The 23,854-nt window shown below is 44.6% G+C and overlaps 1 protein-coding gene across 3 annotated transcripts in view; it reads right to left on the reverse strand.

Moving 5' to 3' along the window:
- sud1 (Prolyl 3-hydroxylase sud1) overlaps positions 1-17,317 on the reverse strand; it is a 189,167-nt gene extending 171,850 nt beyond the window's left edge. Inside the window, exon 1 of one of the 3 annotated variants that reach the window (XM_068393563.1) lies at positions 17,200-17,317. The gene's annotated coding sequence lies outside the window, so the exon portion shown is untranslated. The other 2 variants (XM_068393566.1, XM_068393565.1) reach the window with 2 other exon arrangements.
- Positions 17,318-23,854: the final 6,537 nt, after the last annotated feature.

The raw sequence follows: 23,854 nt of genomic DNA on the forward strand, positions 1-23,854 counted from the left end.
TGCTGCATGGGATGAGGCTCATGCTGCATGGTATGAGGCTCATGCTGCATGGGATGAGGCTCATGCTGCATGGTATGAGGCTCATGCTGCATGGAATGCGGCTCATGCTGTAAGGTCTGCAGAGCATGCTGCATGGGCTGAGGACTGCGCAACTGTGGAGGAGCTCTCACAGGAGGAGGGATGTTAACCTTCTCTGCCTGATAATCCTGCATAAAAGCCGCAAGCTGAGACTGCATAGTCTGCAGCATGGACCACTTAGGGTCTACTGTGGTTGGAGCAGAGGCCTGTTGAGGGACCACTCTACCTCTCTTGGGAGGTGTGCAGTCATCCGATGACTGCGGCGAGTCCGAACTGACCCAGTGGCTACACCTGGGCCGTTGGACTAGCTCTGAAGGGACTTTACGTTTAAGCGGTCGTGAGACCTTAGTCCACCGTTTCCTCCTGGAAACCTCTTCCACAGACGAGGAATGTAAGGGCTCATTCGTCTGGGAGTGGAAGGGACGATCCTTAGCAGATACGTCCGCAACCACTGAGGATACATCTGTGCGCCAATCAAGTCCCGCCGAACCCTTTGGTCCTTCGACATTGCTTCTCCCCTGGGCTTGGGAGCTTGCAAGAGGTCCCGGACTGGGAGGACGACTGGCACGCACAGATGTATCCTCATGCGCAACACTGACACTGACACTATGCACAGCACTAGCACTAACACTTCCCACTGCACTCTTCGCTTTCAGCTCTCTGACATCCGCCAAGAGCTGATTGCGGTCACTAACCAACGACTCCACCTTATCACCGAGAGCCTGAATGGCACGCAACATATCAGCCATTGCAGGCTGAGCACTCGTAGCAGGTTCGGGGGTCACCACCACAGGGGAAGGAAAAGGTTGAGGGGCATGGGGCGAGGAAAAAACCAAAGAGCGAGAAGAACTCCTCCTATCTCTCTCCTTCTCTAACCTACGAGTATATCTGAGGAATTCATTAAAATCGAATTCCGAAAGCCCAGCACATTCCCCACATCGATCTTCCAATTGACAGGATTTTCCCCTACAATTGGAACATACGGTGTGAGGATCAACAGAGGCCTTCGAAAGACGCCTATTACAAGCCCTAACACTACATCGCCTATATTTAGGAACTTGGGAAGTGTCAGACATCTTGAATTCTAGAAGTAGTCAAAGGGGGAATTCCAAAGTAAAGCAAAGATCGTTAACCAATGAATCAAATTAATACCAAAAGCTTGCTAAGCTAAGGCTAAAGCTTCCTGTACAGCGAAGGCTAAATTTCAGAGCAAATACTTCACCAAATCGTGAACAAAAGACTCCAAAATCAACAGCGTATCCATGTAGGTCTTGCCGGTGGCACGACAGAGGAAAAATTGAGGTCTTGTTGACAAGAAGTACTGGAGTACCTGACCACAGATGGCGCTGGTGAGTACACCCCCACCTGTATAAGCGATCGCTGGCGTATCCCGACCGTAGATTTCTGTCGGGCAACGGAGTTGACAGCTACATGATCATCGGGTAAGATTAATATTGAAAACCAGGTCATTTATGCATGATAAGGAGAGAGGCCAACTTCCAAACACATAAACTGAAAGAGAAAGCAAAAAAGATTAAGGCTGTCAATGCGAGGGTGAGAGCAGACACGTCTGACCATCACCCGAGCCAAAAGCGAAGTGAATCAGTTCACCGTGTGTGAGGGGGGAGGGGTAGCTAGCTACCCCTCCCCTACCCCCCGATAACTAGCGAGAGGGTAGTTAACCCTCGTTAAAAATCTAATGGCTCGTCATTCAGCTACACCGAAAGTAATACCCTATTTAAATAGCGTGGTTTGTATTTCGGTTACGAAATAAATGCCATTTAAAAACCCTTCAATACGCAATCTATTTACCATTTATTGGTAAATATATGATACTTTAATTTCTAGCCAAATACATGAACCATATATTTGCCTACTCGCGATCTTGTTTTTTATGCATTTCTGACCATGATTATTGGGGCAAACCACCCGTTCATGAGTTTTTGGACCCCCTTATGTAAAGATAATTATGGGAGCCCTCAGTGGGAAACCGGGGTTTTATGGGTGGGGAAATGTCATATGCGAGTGATTTGCAGAAATACAAAATAAGCCCAAGATAACCAGTTGGAAAAATATATGGTTCATATAAATGGTTGAAAATAGGCCAAAACCTGATTACTGTATTTAATTTTGAGATTTGTAAAAGGGTACAGAATCTAACAAACCCATCTAACCTAACCTAGTAGTTCCCAGGTCACAACCCCTAGCCGGGGGGGGGCAAGCCCCCGGACCCCCTTCCCAGGTCACAACCCCTAGCCGGGGGCAAGCCCCCCGGATCCCCCTTCCCAGGTCACAAACTAAAAGTAAATCACAAATAAATCCTTAGATTATGAAAAAGTAAAACACAACTAATTCCTTACTTTATGATTGACATCGTCGCCTTTTATGTTTTCTTCTCAATCATTACAAAAGCTTTGCAGTAGAAAATGTTCTGGCCTTCCATGACAATTAAGTCAGAATCGGACCTTTGAGGCCTTATTGCGCTGTTGTTCTTTAATTTCACATGAGTAACAATAGCTTTACACTGAACGGAGATAATTTTCATCATAATCAATTGCCGACATAAACGAAATTACACTAAATTTCGAAATAGATTGATATGCTTCTCGTAAGTTCACTCTTCGAGACATCTTTACGGGATAGTGGTTAACTTAAAACTGAAGGCAAAGGTGGGAAAAAAATGGCTGTTGTAGAACAACATCCGGGAACTTATGAAAATGTAATTGTAAGCTTTTAATTGGTTTAAAAAAAACCACCTGACAAATACGTCATTGTAAATGCACAGAAAGCTCCGCAATCCATGGGAAAAAACGCATGTGCAATAAGTCCTCTTCAGTCTCTTGGATGTAAACCATGGACTTACAGTGAAAAATTATACTGTATTTTCATAATAAAACAAATTTTTTAATATACTTACCTGCTGGTTATATAATGGCTAAAGTCCCTGACGCCTCGGCAGGAAATTCAAAATCTCACGCGCGGCTTAGCGCAGATATGCCAGGTGTACCCCAGCGCCCTCGCGGTACAACAGGTAGAACTATACTCAACCAATTCAGATTTTCCATGCCCCATGGTCTCTAGAGGGGAGGAGGGTGGGTCTAAAACTTATATAACCAGCGGGTAAGTATATTCAAACATTTATTTTATTATGAAAATATAATTTTTGAATATAAAACTTACCCGCTGGTTATATAATGGCTGATTGAGACCCATTGGTGGTGGGTCAGAGACAGCTGCATAATTGGAAATTCACTTAAGAGTTACATACACAACTTAAGCAGTTCTCACCTGATAAGGAAGCTGACAGCAATGCTCTGCCTCATTTTGTCTGCTATCCTTAGGAGATCCAGTGATCCACTCGGGGCTGATGATCTCTAGGAGCTGTCAAACAGTACAACCACCTATAACATGACAGGACCTCAACTAATACCCTTATTCCGGGTGCTCTCTAGGAACAAAATGACCACCTGACTGGGTCAAAGATTGCGGAAGATTGCCGACCAATCTTCACGTACAATCATAAAAATATATATAACAGTTCCAAGAGAAGAACAGGGGTACTAGGAATTTAGGGAAATGTTGTGGAGGATGTTTCACCTACTACTGCACTCGTTGTTACAAGTGATCCCAAAACGTAGACGTCTTCATAAAGAAACTTGATACGGTAAAAGTAATGCAAGGCGAATACAGGTTTACCCCTTCACAAGGCTGTATATGCGATGCTTTGCAGAGAACAGTTAAGTTTAAAAGTTACAGAAGTTTCTACAGCTCTAACTTCGTGAGTCTTTACTCTTTCAAAATCTTATGATCTGTCACCCAACTGTGTGAAAGAACCTTTGTAATCAAAGTCTATACGAGATGATGGAGTGTTTTAGACATGGATAGCGCAGGTTTCTTGACCGTGCACCCAAGAGTCATGAATAGACTCTTAACTTCTTTGTTCTTGTCCCGATAAAACTTCAGCGTTTTAATCGGGCAAAAAACTCTTCTCAGCCCATCACAAACCAAATTCGAGAGGATAGTGATCCTGAAAGATTTAGGCTATGGATGAGAAGGATGTTTGTTAATGACCAAGAATCCAGGTCGCAAGGTACCTATAGCTTAACCAATGTGAAGTCCATGTTCTTGCTAAAAGAGTGAACTTCACTTACTCTCAACTATGGTAGACTTACTCAGAAAGTCTCCAAAGTTAGGCCTTAAAAAGAAACCAAGTTTAAAGGGTCGGATCTGTCATTACCGCGAAACTCCAGAAACGAACCCTAAATTTCAGGCTGGCGCATCTTGCTGACGCCTCCAAGTCATCTCAAATGATCCGAGAAGATCTATAAGGTCTCTATTTGATAGATCCAATCTTCTGCGTCTGAAGACAGATGCCCGCATACTCCTGTACTCTTTGATGGTCGAGGAGGAAAAAATGTGTTTACTTCTAAGGTCTAAGAAAAAATAGGCCACTTGAGTTAGAGTTACCAAATGAAGAGCCGGCTTTAGCTGTACACCACTCCATAAAACACCCTAATTGGGTTGGAAAACCTTGAGGCAAATGTCCTTTGTACAAACGATAGCCTCAGCTGTCTCCTTCAAACAACCCTCTAGATCTTAGGGGTTTTCCGAAATACTGGAGGCAGCTAGACATAAAGCTTGATGGTTTAAAATAAAGGGTTTGTGATCCTGACACGGGTAAAAGGACTAAAGACATGCTTCCAGCATGCACCCAGCATGAGTCCAGTATGGTTCCCGCATGCTGCCTACACTCAACATGTCGTGAGAGAGAATCAAGATCTAGAACCGCCTCCCAAAACGCGTCCATATCGGTCGCAAGAAACCGATATTAAAGCTAGGCTTGTTGAAAAGAAGCATCAACAACGTGAACCTCATGCTGTGAAGTTAAGACCTGATCGTGCGTAATCAGTGAGTGTTCAACAAACTTAAAGCCAAAGCTTGACACGAGAGAGCGCTAGCTGCGAGGTCAGAGAGACGCGAAGGAGAGACGATAGTCTGTTTATACTGCTGTGAGATAAAGACTTGACTGTATGCGTCTAGCATGCGACCATAATGTCGCATGTGATTGCATTGCCATAAGGTGTCAGCGTGCTGCATGCGTTCACCTTGTCGTGTGGATACAGCGCTCTGTGTGTATCCCGCTTGTTGTAAATCTACAGCGTGCTGCGTGGAGGCGACAGCATAGCGTCCGGTCATTGACGGAAAGACATAACTGTTTGCCGAGAGTTGTCCGCGTGTAGCATGCGTCGGCATGAGAGATAGTCGCGCGTCCCGCAGACCGCGAATATGAGACAACTTGTTGAAAGGATCAACTTTGACTGTAAGCGTCCAACATACAACCAGACTGGCGTCTGTGACTGCGTGAGGGAGAGACCAGAACTTGCGTCTGAGTCTGTGTGACGTCTGCCGTAAGAGAGAGACCAGACTGCTACAAGCACCCGCTCTAACGCTTCTCGTAACACGAGCATATCTCTGCGAGGAAGCATTACTAAGCATAGGAGAATTATGCCTTCTGACACCAATTGGAAAACCATTTCTTTGATCTATGGTAGTCCTTAGACTCTTTTAGGAGAAAATTCTCTCCATCCCAAGAATCGTAAACGCCAAACACAGATGAAATAGACCTCTTTTAGCTCAGACCAAATCTACACTCGCGGGGTAGCAAGTGCGCCAACCCAAGCGTGGGCGAAGGCCGGGAGAGAACATCAACCGCAGTCCTGTGAGCGACCTGGGAGTCCCTATGGCATTTCAAGCGTGCCTTGTGCGCGAACTGAATGTATCCAATGCTGTGAGATACCATCAACAGTAGTCGCTAGACCTCAGAAGAAAGTAATAGACATTTCCCCAAACTGGGGGAGGAGAAGAAGTGTGAACAGAAGCAAACTGAGCACCTTTTACCCCCGAAGAACTATGTGTCTTACACGATTCTGGTGCTGACACGTCGCCTTCTTCCGAAAAGAAAAAACTTTCGGCGAACGTTAGTTACTGCAGGATAAGTTATTAGAAAAGATACGACTCCTGAAAGGTCTTGAACATATTGATTGGTGACTACCAAGTCTAGGTTTTGCGTCCTTCGATGAGAACAAAGTCTTTCCTCCCTGAAAGTGCGTCAGATTCCAGAGGAAGAGCTAGGATTGTATGTGACTTGTCTGACTTCCGCTTCTCTCGCGGAAGAAAACACACACTCGATTGCTTCCTGTTTAAGCATCAAAAAACGCCTACTGCAAGGGTAAGTTCTGTTCGAGTGCGTACATGACGAGTAACTTCCTAGTCTGGTAGACAGGAAAAATGTAGAACGTCATTCTCGTCAGGGAACAGCATTCTAATACGCAGAAAACAGTTACAAGATCCATGATACCATAGCAATGACGAACTGATCGCTTCAAGACATTTTAACTTCGCTCTTTTCAAGATACTATGTCACATAGTTTTGATGTCATAGCTCGACAATCGTAGGCGAAGAAAAGAGCCTTACTTCATCATTCCAAAGTGGAGAAGGGATGTCTTGGACTGCATCAACAGTATCGCTCGGCGGAACAAACGTTTAATGCACAAGGTCCGCGAAGCACCTCAGCCTACCGACCTTCCTTCTCCCAAGGGTTGGAACGTAAGGAAGAGGTATAGGAATAGGGGCAAGGTGAACACGAACAAACACCTCCTCCAGAGCACTGCGCTATGTTTACGAGTCACTAACGAGAGGTTTAAAAACATAATACATTAAATCATAAAAGAACTGCCCGTGGTGGGAGCTATACTTTTACGTTCTATTCTCATAAAGGCCTTAATGCCCTTTCTGCTGTTGCAGCTGCAAGCGCTGCATCAATCTCTACAGTAAGGTTCGTTATTTTTCTGAGAATGATTTAATGTTAATTTATTTATTTATTTTACCATTAATTTACTGGGCCATCGTTCCCTAAAGGAGCCCTTTAGGTTAAAGCATCTTGCTTTCCCAACTAGGGTTGTAGCTGGCTAGTAATAAAAATAAAATAAAATAAATAGCGATACCATCAACTCATCTAGCGAAAACTCTGAAGTCGGAACGAGGAGCAGCAGGTAAAAAATATGAGAGAAACTCTCTAGAAAAATTTTCATGAGTTTCTGAAAGTTATTCATTTCCTTTTACAATCTCTATCCTAGGAAGAGAAGTCTTGATTCTTAGGAATCCACTACTTATGATTCTGAATTCAGACCTCAATACTTAAGAGGTTTTAATTCTAGTTCTCCCAACCAAGAGTTAGCCCAGCAGGCCTTGGTCCGAGAATAAATCTTTCTAGTTAAGATTTATTTCTTAATATAGCGCCTGGAGCAACAATAACTCAACACTAGACGGTCATGATCAGGTAGACATCAAAGTCTATTGTCATAGGTAGCGAAACATCCACCCCGACGCTGAAGCGTCCACACTGAAGCTGAAGCGTCCACACTGAAGCTGAAGCGTCCACACTGAAGCTGAAGCGTCCACACTGGCGCTGAAGTGTCCACACTGACGCTGAAGCATCCACACTGGCACTGAAGCGCCCCTACTGACGCTGAAGTGTCCATACTGACACTGAAAGCGTCCACACTGACACTGAAGCGTCCACACTGACGCTGAAGCGTCCACACTGACGTAGCGCTTCGCTCTATTCCGTTGACGTTCCGTTTCTGTTGCCGCACCGTTCCGACGACACTTCGCAGGCCTGGCGAACGTCGATGCGTCTGGTTAGACTGATACTAGGCGCTATGAGCAGTCGGTTTGCGTTGAGCAGGTAATCGAAGTAATGCATCCACTTTGTCCCACCATTGAACATTGCGGTTGGTAGGCCGCCTGTGCGACAACGAGTCCTCACCGTTAAAGACACGTCGCCTGTGCGACCGTGTCAAAGACCGGAATCGAGACACCCAACCGCACTGTTAACGGCAAGCAGAAAAGACTGCATAAACGAAGATAGATGCTGTTTCATGCCTAACTGCAAAGATCAAGGATCAACCTTAGGCGAAACGTATTCAGCATTATCTTCGTCGATCCATAGCGCTTGCCACAGTCGAGAGACGACACCCATCAGGTGGAGGTGGCGGCACTGCGTCCGCGCCGCATGAAACGTAACACACGCAGAACGAATCTAATTTCGTTTTCAGCTTAGCGCCTTTGAAAACACTAATACCTCGCTTTATCTATAGCGAGGGTGAGCGTTCTGGTGATCGACAGAAAACGCTCGAGAGGACTTCAGTTCGGGTCTTAAAAGACTGTAACGCCTGGTTACCCTCTCGATTCCTTTCGCTGTTCAACTTAAATTCTCCCCTGGGTCCGGGAGCTCGACAGAGGTCTAAGGCTAGGATAACGGCAGGTCTGAGTAGAAGCACTGCACAATTTATCACTAAAAAATTTGCACTTTACTCTTTGGCACAAGATAGTTTCACACTTACCTGAAAACCAAAGTATAAGCTCTCTCAAACGAAATGAACTCCGTAGGGAGAGACTAATAATTCTGTCACTGGACAATAGTGTTTGTATGGGAATGCAAAAGTACCGAATCCCATATAAATGTAACAAAATATTAAATATCAAATATTACCTTAATAGATACTGTATATTTATAAATTAAAATAAACCCTTAAATGAAGGGGTTCCAATAAAAGACGAATCATCACTCGCACCATTGGAACATCTACAAATAATATACGAACAATTTTAGTATTCCAAAAACCACCAAGGCAACACGATACATAGAATCGTGCGCTACATCAATTGTAAAGAATACTGCATCGTATAAAATAAACTAAACTGTAACTTCCTTTAATCTCTGACTAAAGAAAAAATACTGAAAGAACCAATAAATTGCAAAATAAAAAGTTCCTTTTATATAGTACAACTTAAAACTTGAGAAATAAGAAGAATGTACTTATTCATAAAATCGCTACAATATATTGTAACATCGTAACGATACTGACTACTGCGTAACAAAAATAAACTGAACGCTAGTTAATCTTTGCAAACAGATCAAAGATTATCTAAAGAAAACTATTAAAAGGATAAAGTGTAAGTCTCCTAAGAAAGTAGTTCGAGGTAAGTATTCGTGTTGGAACAAATCAAAAATTTTAAGTAATTTTTATTTTTCCTAACATACTTACCGAGAACTACTTTCTTAGGAGTTACCTGTAACCTCCTCTCTACCGACCAGAGTTTTTGTGTAGTGTACCCCCCACCCCGTTTTCTAAGGAGGCCTACCTCCGGCATTAAGAAATGTGCCCCGATGGTAGGCTTATCGTAGGTCGATGTCCGGCCGGGTCAGCTTTTTCAGTAAGTTCTATTGGATTAGCACAATGCTTACAAGGGAAGAGAAGGCACTCGGGGAAGGAAGGGAGGGCCATTACCCGAAAGTAGTTCTCGGTAAGTATGTTAGGAAAAATAAAAATTACTTAAAATTTTTGATTTGTTCCAACACGAATACTTACCTCGAACTACTTTCTTAGGAGACTTACACTTTAGGAGGCGGGAGTGCTATTCTGACCCCCTGACCCAGGAAGCGGAGGCCAAGAGGCCCAGGGATAACGGTACCTACTAGAAAACGGATGCGAGGGTAACTACACAAGAGTTCACGTTAGTGTCTAAGTACTCACCCTTTGAAAAACTTCTTCTGATGCTTCTTCCAGTAGCGTAGTCGTGAAGAATGTGTTATCCAATGGTATCAGGCTAGGAAGCAACTGGGTAGGATGGAAGGAAACCGCACTTGTGCCTACCGGTTGCTAGCCGTGATTGCGCCTGGGGCTTTTACCGTTACACCGCTTGGAGGGCGGAGATGACTGTTCCAATGGAGAACCCGTCTAAGGACTTCCTCGAGTAGTCCTTGAGGTAATGGGCAGTAAAGGTTGACTGGTTCGACCAAGTACCTGCTAGCAGGATCTGACCCACTGCCATGTTCTTCTCAAAGGCTAAGGAGGTGCTCAGGCCCCTGATGTCATGAGGTCGGGGGGTGCCTGGCACTGCTATGCCTTCTTCCTTGTAGGCTCTGGCAATAACTTGTCTCAACCAGAAGGAAATGGTGTTCTTGGACACTTGTTTCTTATTAATACCTGTGGATACGAAGAGGCTCTTGATGCCTGGGCGGAGATGAGCTGTTCTTTCCAGGTATTTTCTAATTGTCCGTACAGGGCATAATTTCAAATCTTCTGCATTACTCGTCCTAGGGATGGCAGGTATTGAGAAACCTTCGAACTTCGGATCCCAGACTGCTGGGTTCTGATTCTTAGCCACAAAAGAAGGCACGAACTTGAAGGATACTTCTTTCCACCCCTTCGAATGAGAAACGTCATATGACAGACCATGGGATCTCACCCACTCTCTTAGCGGACGCCAAGGCCAGCAAGAAGACGGCCTTGAGGGTGAGATCTCTGTCCACGATATCCTTCAAAGGTTCAAAGGGGGGACCACACAACATCTTCAGGACCTTGGCTAAGTCCCACTGGGGCACCCTACTCGCCTGTGGGGGGCAGGACTGCTCGAAACTCTTGACAAGCATCGCTATGTGTCTCGAGGCCCCCAGGTCGATGCCCTTCAGGAGGATGACTTAGCCTAAGGCGGCCCGAACCCCTTTTATGGCTGGGATTGACATTCCCACCTTGTCTCTAAGAAACACCAGAAAATCTGCTATGTCTGGGACAGAGGCCTTAAGAGGTTTAATGCGCTTCTCAGAGCACCACTTCGTGAAGGAGGCCCACTTAGCCTGGTAGACCGCGGCTGACGACTTTCTCAGGTATAGCGACATTCTCTTAGCCGTGGATGAAGAATATCCTTCTTTCTTCAGGAGCCGCTCGATAGTCTCCAGGCGTGAAGACGTAGGGAGAGTGGGTTGTCGTGGAGCCTGAGAAAACGAGGTTGATGCAGAAGGTCTGACCTGTCGGGCAGAGGCCACGGTGGTTGACTCGCCAGGTCTTATAGGTCCGCGAACCACTCTCTCTCCGGCCACCAGGGCGCTACCAAAGTCATCTTTAGGTTTCGGGCTGTCCTTACTCTGTTGAGCACTTGCCTTATCAACGTGAAAGGGGGAAAAGCGTACACATCTAGATTGTCCCACTTGTGCTGAAAGGCGTCTTCTAAGGCTGCTTTCGGGTCTGGTACAGGAGAGCAATATACGGGGAGTTGGGCGTTGAGTTTTGTTGCAAAGAGGTCCATCACCGGGGAACCCCAACGTTGGATGATGAGCTTGGCTACTTCCGGAAGAAGGGACCATTCTGTCCCTACTATCTGGCCCACTCTGCTGAGGCCGTCGGCCAGTACGTTTTTCTTCCCGGGAATGTACCTTGCTAACAACACCACTTGGTTCTCTTCTGCCCAATCTAGAATTTCTATGGTGAGATCGCACAACTCCTTCGACTTCAAGCCTCCTTGTTTCCTTATGTACGCCACTACCATGGCGTTGTCGCACATCAACGCCACGGTGTTTCCCTTTAGCAGACTCGCGAAGTGTAGGCAAGCCTTCTGGACTGCCTTCAACTCCAGGACATTGATGTGGAGTTCTTTTTCCTCGTCCAACCAGGTCCCTCGTGCTGTTTCGTCGAGGAGATGGGCTCCCCACCCTTGGTTGGAGGCGTCTGTGAACAGTAGTAACTCGGGTGGGTCGCTCCCGAAGGGCATCCCCTTGAGTGAGTTCGACCGGCAATGCCACCATTCCAGGGAGGGTCTCGTGTTTGGTAGGACTGGGATTAGAACTTGTTGTGAATCCAGTTGGCACCAGAGGTTCTTCAGGTTCCATTATACGGCTCTGAGCCTTACCCTCCCTTGGGGAACTAGTTTCTCCAATGAGACCAGGTGACCTATCAGCTTCTGCCAGTCTTTCGCTCTCCTGGGACGCTCCGATAGGAACGGCTGAATGATATTCATGAGGTTGTTTATTCTGTCCTCCGAAGGGAAGGCTTTTCCCAGAATGGTATCCAATGTCATTCCCAAGTAGTTTATTCTGGTGGATGGGGATAGGTTTGACTTCTCCGGGTTGGTTACGATGCCCAGATCCTTGCAAAACTGGAGGATTTTCATCCCTTGTTCCTCCAAGAGGCCCTTTGAGGCAGAAAGAAGCAACCAGTCATCCATGTATCGGATGAGGCGAATGCCTCGTTCGTGAGCCCACACTGAGACAGTCGTGAAGACTCTTGTGAACACCTGGGGCGCTGTTGACAATCCGAAGCAAAGGGTCCTGAATTGCAGGATCTGGGAACCCCATTTCACCCGGAGAAACTTTCGACTCGAGGGGTGGACCGGAATTTGGAAGTATGCGTCCTTGAGGTCTATGGTCATCATGTAATCTTTCTCCCTCAAGGACAGCAGGACTGACTTCGGAGTGTCCATTTTGAAGTCCGTCTTCTTGATGAATTTGTTGAGAGCCGACAGATCTATAACCGGTCTCCACCCCCCGTCGCTTTTTCTACCAGGAACAGACGACTGTAGAAACCCGGTCCTGGGAGAAGAACTTCTACCATGGCGCCCTTCTCTAACATGGAGGACACCTCCTCTTGAAGGGCGGTCCTCTTCAACGGGTCTCTGGGAGCTAGCCATTCCGCCCGGCTGGCCGGGATAAGAAGGGGTGGTTCCATTAAGAACGGTAGTCTGTAGCCCTCCTTTGGTACGGACACTGTCCAAGGCTCTGCTCCGTGAGCCTTCCATGCTTGCCAATGAAGTCTGAGGCATCCCCCAACCCGAGGCTTTGGCGGGGATAGGGGGCCTCCCACTCTATCTTCTTCTGGAGGAGCAGCCTGATCGGCCTCTCCTAGAGGCAGAGTAACCCGACCTGAAGGAGCTTGAAGGCGCTGGAGCTCCCCTGTGGGGGGGCTGAGGCGTTGAGGAGCAGGAGGAAGAGGGAGCCTCTCTCCTCGTAGTGCTGGGAGAGGCTTGGGACGTCGCGGCACTATCCGAGACGGACCTCTTGTAGGGCGGTCTCCTAGAAGGCGTAGGTCTGGGGTTGTTAGACTCCTTCTTCTTCGAGACCTTCTCCACGATGGTCTCTAGTTCCTTCAGGGGAAACAAGGACTCTCCCCACAAGGGTAAGCTCCGTATGGCCTGCGCTTCCCTGTCTGGTACCTTCCGGGACACCTTCGTCAGTACGGTGTCTCTCTTACGGAGTACCCAGTTAGCCGTCAGGGCGAGCGACTGGAAAGTTAAAAATTTTAGGGTTTTACCCCCGGAGGTAATAAGGTCTCTCAGGAGGCCTTGCTGGTCAGGGTCCGCGGGGTCGAATGAGGCTTGTACCCCTACTAAGGTGGAAGCCCACCAGTCCAGCCAAGAGGAGACGTTCACTAAATCTCTCGACATTTCCTCCATCATGGAGGCCTCTGCTGGCGAGAAACAGACCGGGGCCGAAGAGGCCCTATCATCTGAGACGCCCTGACTCAGGATGTCGATGGATGACTCCACTTTACAGGGGCCTGGGCGACGCCCCTCCGGCACATATACTTTGCCCTGAGTTTTGAGGCCCTGGAGCAATTTTGAGGAACTTTGGGTTTTGGGGGCTTCGGCATTACTAGCCACCACCTTGTCTACATACTCCTGCCCTAGGACCAGATCTCGGGCTAGAGGAAGCGCTAGAGACGTCTTAGGTTGGGTAGGGGTCTGCATAATCCTTAACAGGCTTGACCTCCAGTAATCCTCGTCCGTAGCTGTAGGTTCCTCAATTTTGTGGTGCTTTCTAATAAGACCAACCACCCTCCTATAGGCCGAGTCCTCCGTTGGTGAACCCTCCCTTCCGTCAGCCGAGGTCTCGGCTTGGGGTCGGGGAGCTGGGTTACCGGGCACACCGACTGGACGTCTAGCTCTTGGGCCAGGGGTGCCGTCCTACCGAGGTACTGGATTTCATCTGCGGGGACGTCCGCACCAGGGGCCTGGGTTAACGCAGGCATCGCTGATTCAGCGGGGACTCTCGTCCGCTCAAGGGCTCTGGGTGCCGAGGACGCGGTTCCCGTGGGCTGACCCGGCAGCGGGAACCGTTCCTTCCGACCCGAAGGCCGCACCAGCTGAGCTGGTTCGGCCAGGCCGCCTGACAAGAAGCGCGTTTCCCCCCGCTGGGCGGGGTGAACCGGAGGCTTCGAGGACTTATGCCTTCTTGTAGAGTCCTTTCTGCGAGCTTGGTTGCGAGGGTCAAGGTCGTGTTTTGAGGACGGCATCCTTGGCGAACACTCTCTGGACCGGCGGTCCGGGGAACAAAGCACCCTTGAGTCCCAGGGTACGAAGACCCAGTCGCCATCAGGAGACCTACCCCTCCTATACTTGCGTCCTGGGGAGCGGGAGCGCTTGCTACTGTACCTGGAGCGCGACCTAGAACGGGAACGCTTGCTCCTGGACCGCTCCCTCCGACGACGGTGTTTTCTCCTGACTTCCTCACCCGACGAGAAATAATCATCCGACGATCCCGACGACACAGTACTTATTGTATGTCGGCCGGTAGCGGGAACCGCGGGGGACTTCTTCACGCGTTGAGTGCCCGAAGTCGACGGCTGAAGGAAATCTTCGGGGACTTCCGTGAGGGGGGCCGGGAACGATTCAAGGCGCTCCAAGCTAGGGAGCCAGGGGTCCAGGGCCACTTCCATCCTTAAGGGTGACCTACCAAGCGTCTTCGGAAGCCTCCAACCGAAGGCATCATTACCCGAAGATAGTAACTTCTTCTGGTTGTCTCCGCCTACCGAAGACCCTGAAGCACAGGCCCACGAGAGCGGCGAAGACACAGACACCGCATTACTACCCCACAAGGGGTCATCGGAGGACACGTGCCCCCCGAGCACAAGGGCCGACTCTCCGGACGCACTACTGGGTTCTTCACTAGCCCTTGAAGGGCCCGCAATCGGCACTGCACTTTCACTAGGTTCTTGGGGAAGGTCGCCTTGTTCCTTCTCTACGACAGACTTACCTCGTCCCCTACTCTGTGTAGGGGACGGCGAAACAGAGGCCCCGTCGGACCTCTCACTGGGTGATGGTAGCGGCGAAGTAACACTAGCTTTTCTGGGGGAACGTTTAGCCGATTTTCTCTTTTTCGTACCGTAACGTACCCACTGGATATCACTCCAGCCTATACACTCGGGGCACGTATCTGCTGACGAACAAACCCTTCCCCTACAGGAGGAGCAAAGGGAGTGAGGGTCCACTTCAGGCTTGGAGAGGAACGCTCCACACGATTTACCGGCCCTAGGCCCCGGACAACGGCGGATTTGCTCCATAATGCACACAAGCAAGACACAAGTACGAAGGGAATCAAGGAATACACTGGGTAAGCACACGGGTGGAAGGTGAACACACAGGAACACCCGGGAAAAGTACACAGGAAAACACAAGTTACCACGCGGGGAACACGTGGGGCACTTAGAACGCACACAAAGGATCGATAGAGAACGAGGGCGACGTGTTTACACGTCGCGACCAGAGAACTTACTGAAGAAGCTGACCCGGCCGGACATCGACCTACGATAAGCCTACCCTCGGGGCACATTCCTTAATGCCAGGGGTAGGCCTCCTTAGAAAACGGGGTGGGGGGTACACTACACAAAAACTCTGGTCGGTAGAGAGGAGGTTACAGGTAACTCCTAAGAAAGTAGTTCGAGGTAAGTATTCGTGTTGGAACAACTATAACTTAATACTTAAAAAGCATATTCACTTATATTCTTTGTAAAAAGGAAGACGGACTTTTAGCCTACGAAGAGGCTGTGACGTCATCAATGGACGAAATGTTTACATTTCGCCCCTATGCTTTCGTAAGGTTTAAAAAAAGTTGAAAAACCTTCTAACCCTACCTTTTAAGTTATAAAAACGTGATCACAGATCAAATAAAACAAATATGCAAAAGCCAAAACTCAAAAACGTTAATACATCACCAAATAACGTCCAAACAGAGTAAGAAAACGAGAGAGAATTTCCAATAGAACAGCCAGCTATGGCCGGCAGGAAAAATCTGAATTGGTTGAGTGTAGTTCTACCTGTTGTACCGCGAGGGCGTTGGGGTACACCTGGAATATCTGTGCTAAGCCGCGGGCGAGATTTTGAATTTCCTGCCGAGGCGTCAGGGACTTTAGCCATTATATAACCAGTGAGTAAGTTTTATATTTAAAAACATACTTCACATTTAAATCGACCGATACGTAAGTTATTATGACCCAGCCCCCATTAAACATATAGAGAAAAGCAACAAACTAGCCAGCACTCGTCTATTTCTTATAGGGAATTTCAATTTCGCTAGCAATTAAACTATCACATATTAACCTGTAAATTTTCCAGAACTAGATGTTGCAAATAGTGAAAAATAACACTCAATATCACATAATACATCAACCTAACCAGGAAGAAATGTCCTAGCATAGCAAAGAGCTTTACCATATACAACCAACCTAACCTAATGCACCTCCTGGGAAAGGGAAAAACTTCAACAAGCAGAAGGCTGGGATATACAACTGAAGATCCACAGGCAAAAACCAATGCTGGTAACAAATATCAACTCATTAGTTCCTTTGATCACTGCAACCTCACCCTCCTTGTGAGCTAAGGAAGGGGGGGGGAGCCTATAGGTCTCTCCACTTAGTCATCAGCTGCCATTGCCTGGTCTTGTCCTTGGTCCTAGCTTGGGGGCTGGGAGCCTTTGTATATCAGCAGCCAGTTCCTCATGCGGAGACTAAAGATGGACCTAAACTTTCCCCCCTAACCTAGCCTACAAGCCGTGAACTTACCTATATACCTTACGGAGGGGGGCCTGCGACCCCCTTACACTGCCGTATTCTAAGTTATCCATAATAATACATATAGGTCGCCGCTATCATACATATACCCAGGGGGCTGATCATATGTATTTATGGTCAGTCTCTAGGGGATTGTCCTGCTTGACAGGTCAATGTCACTGTCCCGTATCTCCTCGGCTTCCCTGACCTTAGATGTCAGGAAGCCAGAAAACCTCAAATCAACCAATGAAATCAATCAATCAATCCCTTACCTCTGCCATTCATGGGCCGCCTTTAACCTTTAAAGCCTTTAAACAACAGGACGGTAGGAGTGGACTTGCACCGTCATTTATATAGGATGGGGGTTGTTGACATTTTACATCATTTGGTTTAAGAAGGTTCGTGCTTTCTCTCACCAAAACATAACAAAATCACCTAAAAGAAGAACCTTACAATCACCTTCGAACTACCGGTGGAGTAGATTTCACGTGTCACGGTGTCTTCTTCCGCAGACCGCATGTCTACTTTGTTGTTCAAGGATCGTTCGTTGTGGATAAAAACGATATATATTGGTGAAGTTTCATAAAGTCAAACGGGGCAATATAAGTTGAATAAATGCGTTAGAAATAATGTTTGTTTTTCTTCTTTCCCGATGTCATCTATTTTTTTTTTCTTTTTAAGATTAAACTCCAGATTTTGAGCGTTGGTCATGAAGTCATGTTTGTATAATACGTAAGGACGTTACGTTAATGGTGTCACTATCATTAATATTCTATCTAATTATTAGTTGTATCTGCTAAAATACAAGACGAAAAGATTCAAATCAAACGGCAAAAATAAATTAAGTTTCTTTTTCAATAGGCTTATTTTGATACTAAATTGCAAGCAGGACTAAAAAGAATTTCCGTTTCTAAATTTGTAACTTATTGCATTTCTCTGATTTTTAAATTGAGAGATAAAATAAATTGATGAAATGAGGATGAAAAGTGGAAAACTACTTGTATCTTCTTCCCAACACTTATGACGACCCTTTCCACCACTTTGGTAGCTACTATGTATACACAATTAATTGAACAGTGCCATAACCTCTGTACCATAGTTTTTCACTGTCTTTGGGTAGAGTTCTCTTGCTTCAGGGTAGACTCCAGCACACTATTCTACCTTATTTCTCTTAAATATCCTCATATCAGCTCAATGATACAATTTAAACTCAGGCCTACACATTGTAAATGCACGCGTGCAAGACTTAACGAAGGTAACATTGCAATTGCTTCATTTTGATGGGTTTTCTTTTTATAGGAGCTTGAAACATATCTTTCAAAATTGTATGCTAATTATTATAATATATAATGATAGCTTACATGGATAAAGAACACTTTTACTTTTAGGGGTTTATTTCTCGCCCTCCATCAGATATTAGCGAAATATAGTGTTAAAAATCAGTGGTTTCCTTGTATGTGAGGTCTGTAGCGAAAGGCCTGACCCAGCATTTTTGTGTTGGGGTGGGGCTACTTGAAGAGTCACTGAAAAATGATTCAATATGCCTCTCGGTAGAAAACGAAAAGAAAAACTCAATCCCGTAAATGATCTCGATCTATTTGTGACCGAAATCGACACGGTACTCCAAGGAAAAGAGGAAAATATAATGGCAGCAACTAGCATGCAAGTGAACGCCGCTAATGAAGAATGTGATGACGGAGGCAATCATGGCATGTGTGGACACTGTGAGTCCTATGTCGCTGATGGGATACAATGCGATGAATGCCGAAGATGATACCATGATGAAGAAGCTTGCTCTAATTTAAGTGATGGCACAAGTACTCTTTTAGAAAGCAGGAACATCATTTATAAATGTCCAAGATATGTCGAGACTGCAAATCCCAATGGTTCATGGGTCCGGCAATCATGGGAAGACATGACGAGACTAAGCATCAACATAGAAGAGATGAAGGTAAATGTACAACAACAGATGTCTGGTTTTATGGATATGATAACTGCTCAATACACTGATATGCGTCAAGAAATTGTTGAGCTGAAAGAGAAACTTATGGAATACGAACAAGAGAATGTGACCAAGACCACATACCGTATGCAAGTAGGTTGAAAAAAAAAAAAAAAAAAAAAAAAAAAAAAAAAAAAAATTTGGTTATAAAATCTACGGAGGAAAATACGAAGGCTTCAGAGATCAAGAAAACTATCATGAAGAAGATAACCACGAATGTCGAACAGGTCAAAACCTCTAAACAAGGCCACTTGGTAGCTAATTTTGCGGATAAAGCTGGGTTAGAAAAGGCTAAAAATTACTTAGAAGAGGTCAAGAATGACATTAAGGTAGAAGTAGATAAAAAGGATCTACTTAAACCGAAGATCAAGGTCTGCAATATTGATGAAAATGAAGATGATATAATTGTCAGTATAATGGAGAAGAATGAATGGTTGAATGATATATGTGAAAATGAAGAGGACTTCAAATTGATCAGGAAGTTTAAATCAAGACAAAGCGGTAAATTACATGTCATTATAAAGTGTAGTCCAACTATCAGGAAAGTCTTCCGTAAAAGGGATGATAGAGTATATACCACGCTTGGAGGATGCTGCAAAATTTATGATTCCTACAATGTATTTCAGTGTTATAAATGCCAGGAATTTGGTCATACTGCCGAATATTGTAGCAAGACTCAGGTATGTGCCAAGTGTAACCAGGATCATCGAACCACGGATTGTACTGTAAATACGTTAAAGTGTCATAACTGCACAGTGAGGAATTACAATGATACGAATCATAAGACATGATGATAACTGTAAAGTATACAAGGAGGAGCTTACCAGGATAAAAAATAGAACCGATCATGGAGTCTAGCCCATTGGTTAAGTGTGGTCTGATAAATATTCAATCGGTGGGGAATAAAACTATAAAGATTAGAAATCTTATTAACGAAATGAAATTAGATTTATGCTTATTAACGGAAACTTGGTTGCAGGGAAATATTAGTGATAACTCAAAGATTCAGGAGATGACGCCGTGTACTCACGATTTCTACCACGTACCAAGAGAGGACAAAACTGGAGGAGGAGTGGATCTCTTCGTGTCAAAAACCTTCTCTAGGGTTTCTATCATGAATGAAATAGTATTTGAAACGTTTGAATATATCTATTTAAAACTGACAAGAAACAGTAAGGTATTGAATATAATATCATTATATAGACCACCAGGGAGTAATATGAGGAAATTCATTGAAGAATTTAGTATTCTTGTGGGTGTGGTGGACGATATTAAAAATACATTAATTGGTGGTGACTTTAATTGTTGGGTAGATGATGAAAACGAGAATGTATGTTTTTTTGGCACAAAGGTGGCTTTGAAGAATTACCAGTTAATTCAAAGTATAAAAATTGGTGATGCTGATGTTGGGATTGTGCCTGTTGTGAAAAATTTGGGTGTACTGATAGATTGTAATTTGTCAATGAGGGACCAAATTGTGAACACAGTGAAAGTGTGTAACTATCACCTGAGAAACATAGCATTTATTAGAAAATATTTAACAGAGGGCAGTACAAAAATTTTAGTGATGAGTCACGTAATATCAAGGCTTGATTATTGCAATTCTCTGTACTACAAATTGCCCAATACACTACTAAGAAAGCTTCAAAATGTGCAAAACCGGGCGGCTAGACTGATAAAAGGCATCAAACCAAGGGAGAGAATAACTCCTGCATTGATCGATCTACATTGGTTACCTGTTAAGGCTAGAATTGAATTTAAAATTTGCTTGTTGACTCACAAAGCACTTACAAGTGATAAGCCTAAATATCTTCGTGATTGCTTGGTCCCCTACCCTGAAGCTACCAGCGCCGCTGTAAGAGTTAGACATGCTGATGACCCACATAGACTATTCGAAATTAGTGTGAATCATGCAATAGGAGGAAGAACGTTCAGTTATGCTGCACCGAGACTCTTTAACGACATTCCACTCGATGTCAAGAATAGCAATAATGTGGCAGCTTTCAAGAAAAACCTGAAGACTTATCTTTTTAAAAAGTGTTATAATAGTGACCTGAAAACTATTAAGCCCGAATACAAATGCTAGCGAAATAACTGATAAGATACAGAGCAAAATATTAACTGGAAAGAAATTATTTTTTACACACCAAGGCCCGCCTGAACAGACCTTTAGTGTCTGATGGAGGGCGAGAAATAAACCCGTAAAAGTAAAAGTAAGTAAGTAGACACTAAGAGTCTGTTCAGGCGGGCCTTGATGTTTGAAAATAATTTCTTTCCAGTTCATATTTTGCTCTGTATCTTTTCAGTTATTCGCTAGCATTTGTATTCAGGCTTAATAGTTTTCAGATCACTATTCTAACACTTTCCAAAGAGATAAGTCTTCATGTTTTTCTTGAAAGCTGCCACATTTTTGCTATTCTTGACATCAAGTGGGAGGTCGTTGAAGAGCCTCGGTGCAGCATAACAGAAAGTTCTTCCTCTTATTGTATGATTCACACTAATTTCGAATAGTCTATGTGGGTCATCAGCATGTCTAACTCTTACAGCAGCGCTAGTAGCTTGAGGGTAGGGGACCAAGCAATCACGAAGATATTTAGGCTTACCACTTGTAAGTGCTTTGTGAGTCAACAAACAAATCTTAAATTCGATTCTAGCCTTCATAGGTAACCAATGTAGATCGATCAATGCAGGAGTTATTCTCTCCCGAAATTTAATGCCTTTTATCAGTCTAGCCGCCCGGTTTTGCACATTTTGAAGCTTTCTTAGTAGTGTATTGGTCAATTTATAGAACAGAGAATTGCAATAATCAAACCTTGATATTACGTGACTCATCACTAAAATTTTTGTACTGCCCTCTGTTAAATATTTTCTAATAAATGCTATGTTTCTCAGGTGATAGTTACACACTTTCACTGTGTTCACCATTTGATCCCTCATTGACAAATTACAATCTATCAGTACACCCAAATTTTTCACAACAGGCACAATCCTAACATCAGCGTCACCAATTTTTATACTTTGAAATAACTGGTAATTCTTCAAAGTCACCTTTGTGCCAAAAAACATACATTCTGTTTTATCATCATTTAATTTAAGCTTTTTCCTCTGCATCCATGTTTTTATTTAAGTCATTATCTCATCAATTTTCTTATTTGTATCTTGTGTTGTTGAAATTGAAAGGTAGAACTGAGTATCATCTACATATAGTTTAAAGCCCATTTTTTGTTTTTTAAAGATATGTGATAGCTCGATAGTATATATGTTGAACAAGATAGGGCCCAGAACACTACCCTGTGGTACACATTTTATAAGAATTCTCTCACTATAGTCCATTTCTTTTATCGAGGCAGATTTGCACCGACTCGCAGCGGTGCCCTTTTAGCTCGGAAAAGTTTCCTGATCGCTGATTGGTTAGAATGATCTCGTCCAACCACTCAGCGATCAGGAAACTTTTCCGAGCTAAAAGGGCATCGCTGCAAGTCGGTGCAAATCTGCATCGCTAAAAGAAATTGACTATAGATAGGTTTCCAGAAACTTCTACAATGGTCTTCCTGTTCGTTAAGTAGCTCCGCAAAAATTCCTGTGCTTCCTCAGTCACTCCAATGGACTTTAAGTCGTCAAGTAAGTACTCGTGCACAACAGTATCGAAAGCAGCACTAAGATCTAAAATAATCAAAATTCCACACTTTCCCTCATCAAGAAGACCTATCATATCATTCACTATTGAGCATAAGGTAGTTCCTGTAGAGTGATTAGCTCTGTAGGCCGATTGATTTTCCGGAACTACCTCTAATTCATCAATATTCGCCCATAATTGCTCACTTGTGATTTTTTCAATAAGCTTCGACATGTAGGATAAATTTGAAATGGGCCTATATGAATTTAGTTCGTTTACATCACCTTTTCCTTTGTATATTGGTTTGATCAACGCAGTTTTTTCACAGCTAGGAAAACTGGAATGTGATATACTTGTTTGGGGCTTCACTTATTGACCTATTTGGGAAAGGGTCGTTTCCACAATATGTATTCTTCATCTCTCTCATAACCTTTAACAAGTCACACATATTTACTTCTTTAAATTTTATTAACTTCTTACCCTCCTTCACTGGCATAACTGACTGTCCTTCTAACTGATTTTGGGGAAAACCTCTAATAATTTTATAATTTTTTTTTCATTGAAGAATATAGCACATTATCAAATTTGCAAATCAGGAAACATGAACTTGTAAAAAAAAAATAGTTAAGGATTTGCAAGATTTCTCTCCGTATTTTGCACAAAATCCTGCCTCTTACTCACTCCTTACAACGTTACATTGCCCTGCCCTAAAGTCCCGATATGGCATCTCAACTGGGGTACTCTACGCACCACGACCCTCACCTGTTTTGGAAGGTGAACACAGGTGAACCCAAAGACTATATGGGTGAACCCACATGACCTGAGGGTCGGCCCATTCGCGAAAGAGCCGTGGCCCCTGGGTGTAACCAGCTGACCGACCTGGTTAGTCAATCTGTGTATTTCTGGCTCACCCCCAACTCGACTCCCACCAAACAGAGGACAGGAGTTCTGCCATGCTGGGTCCTGTCGGCTAGAGATAGAGAAGAAAACGAGCCTGGGAACAGTTCCAGCGAGACCCTATCTATCAAAAAGTAAGGATACCAGGGGTGGGCCAATCAAGGGTGCGCCTATCCACTCAATGGCAATGTACCAGCAACAAGCTGTAACAGCCATTAAGGACAAGGGCCGTCTTTCAAGTAAGTTGTGCAGGTACATTACGTGGCCACTTAAAGTTTTCTCCCAATTTTAGATTTAACCTCTTGCTTCTTGTTGTGACATTAAAAAACTTGGCTACTGCTACCCAAGCTTTATTCAACTCAAACTTCAGTAGATTTATTCCCTGAAACAACCATGAACATAATTAGCAATGACCCCATAATAAATGTAATACAAACTATGTTAGATCCTCAAAGTAAATCTAATTAAACCAAATAGATACAAATGGAATAAACAAAAGTAAATACAAAAGAAACAGAGAATTACTGGATAAGTTGCTCCGACTGTCCCTCCATCAGGTATGTAAACAAAGTATGAAAAGATCACCAGACAAACGGTTC

This window comes from Palaemon carinicauda, chromosome 19 (assembly GCF_036898095.1).
Source record: "Palaemon carinicauda isolate YSFRI2023 chromosome 19, ASM3689809v2, whole genome shotgun sequence".
Taxonomy (NCBI): domain Eukaryota; kingdom Metazoa; phylum Arthropoda; class Malacostraca; order Decapoda; family Palaemonidae; genus Palaemon; species Palaemon carinicauda.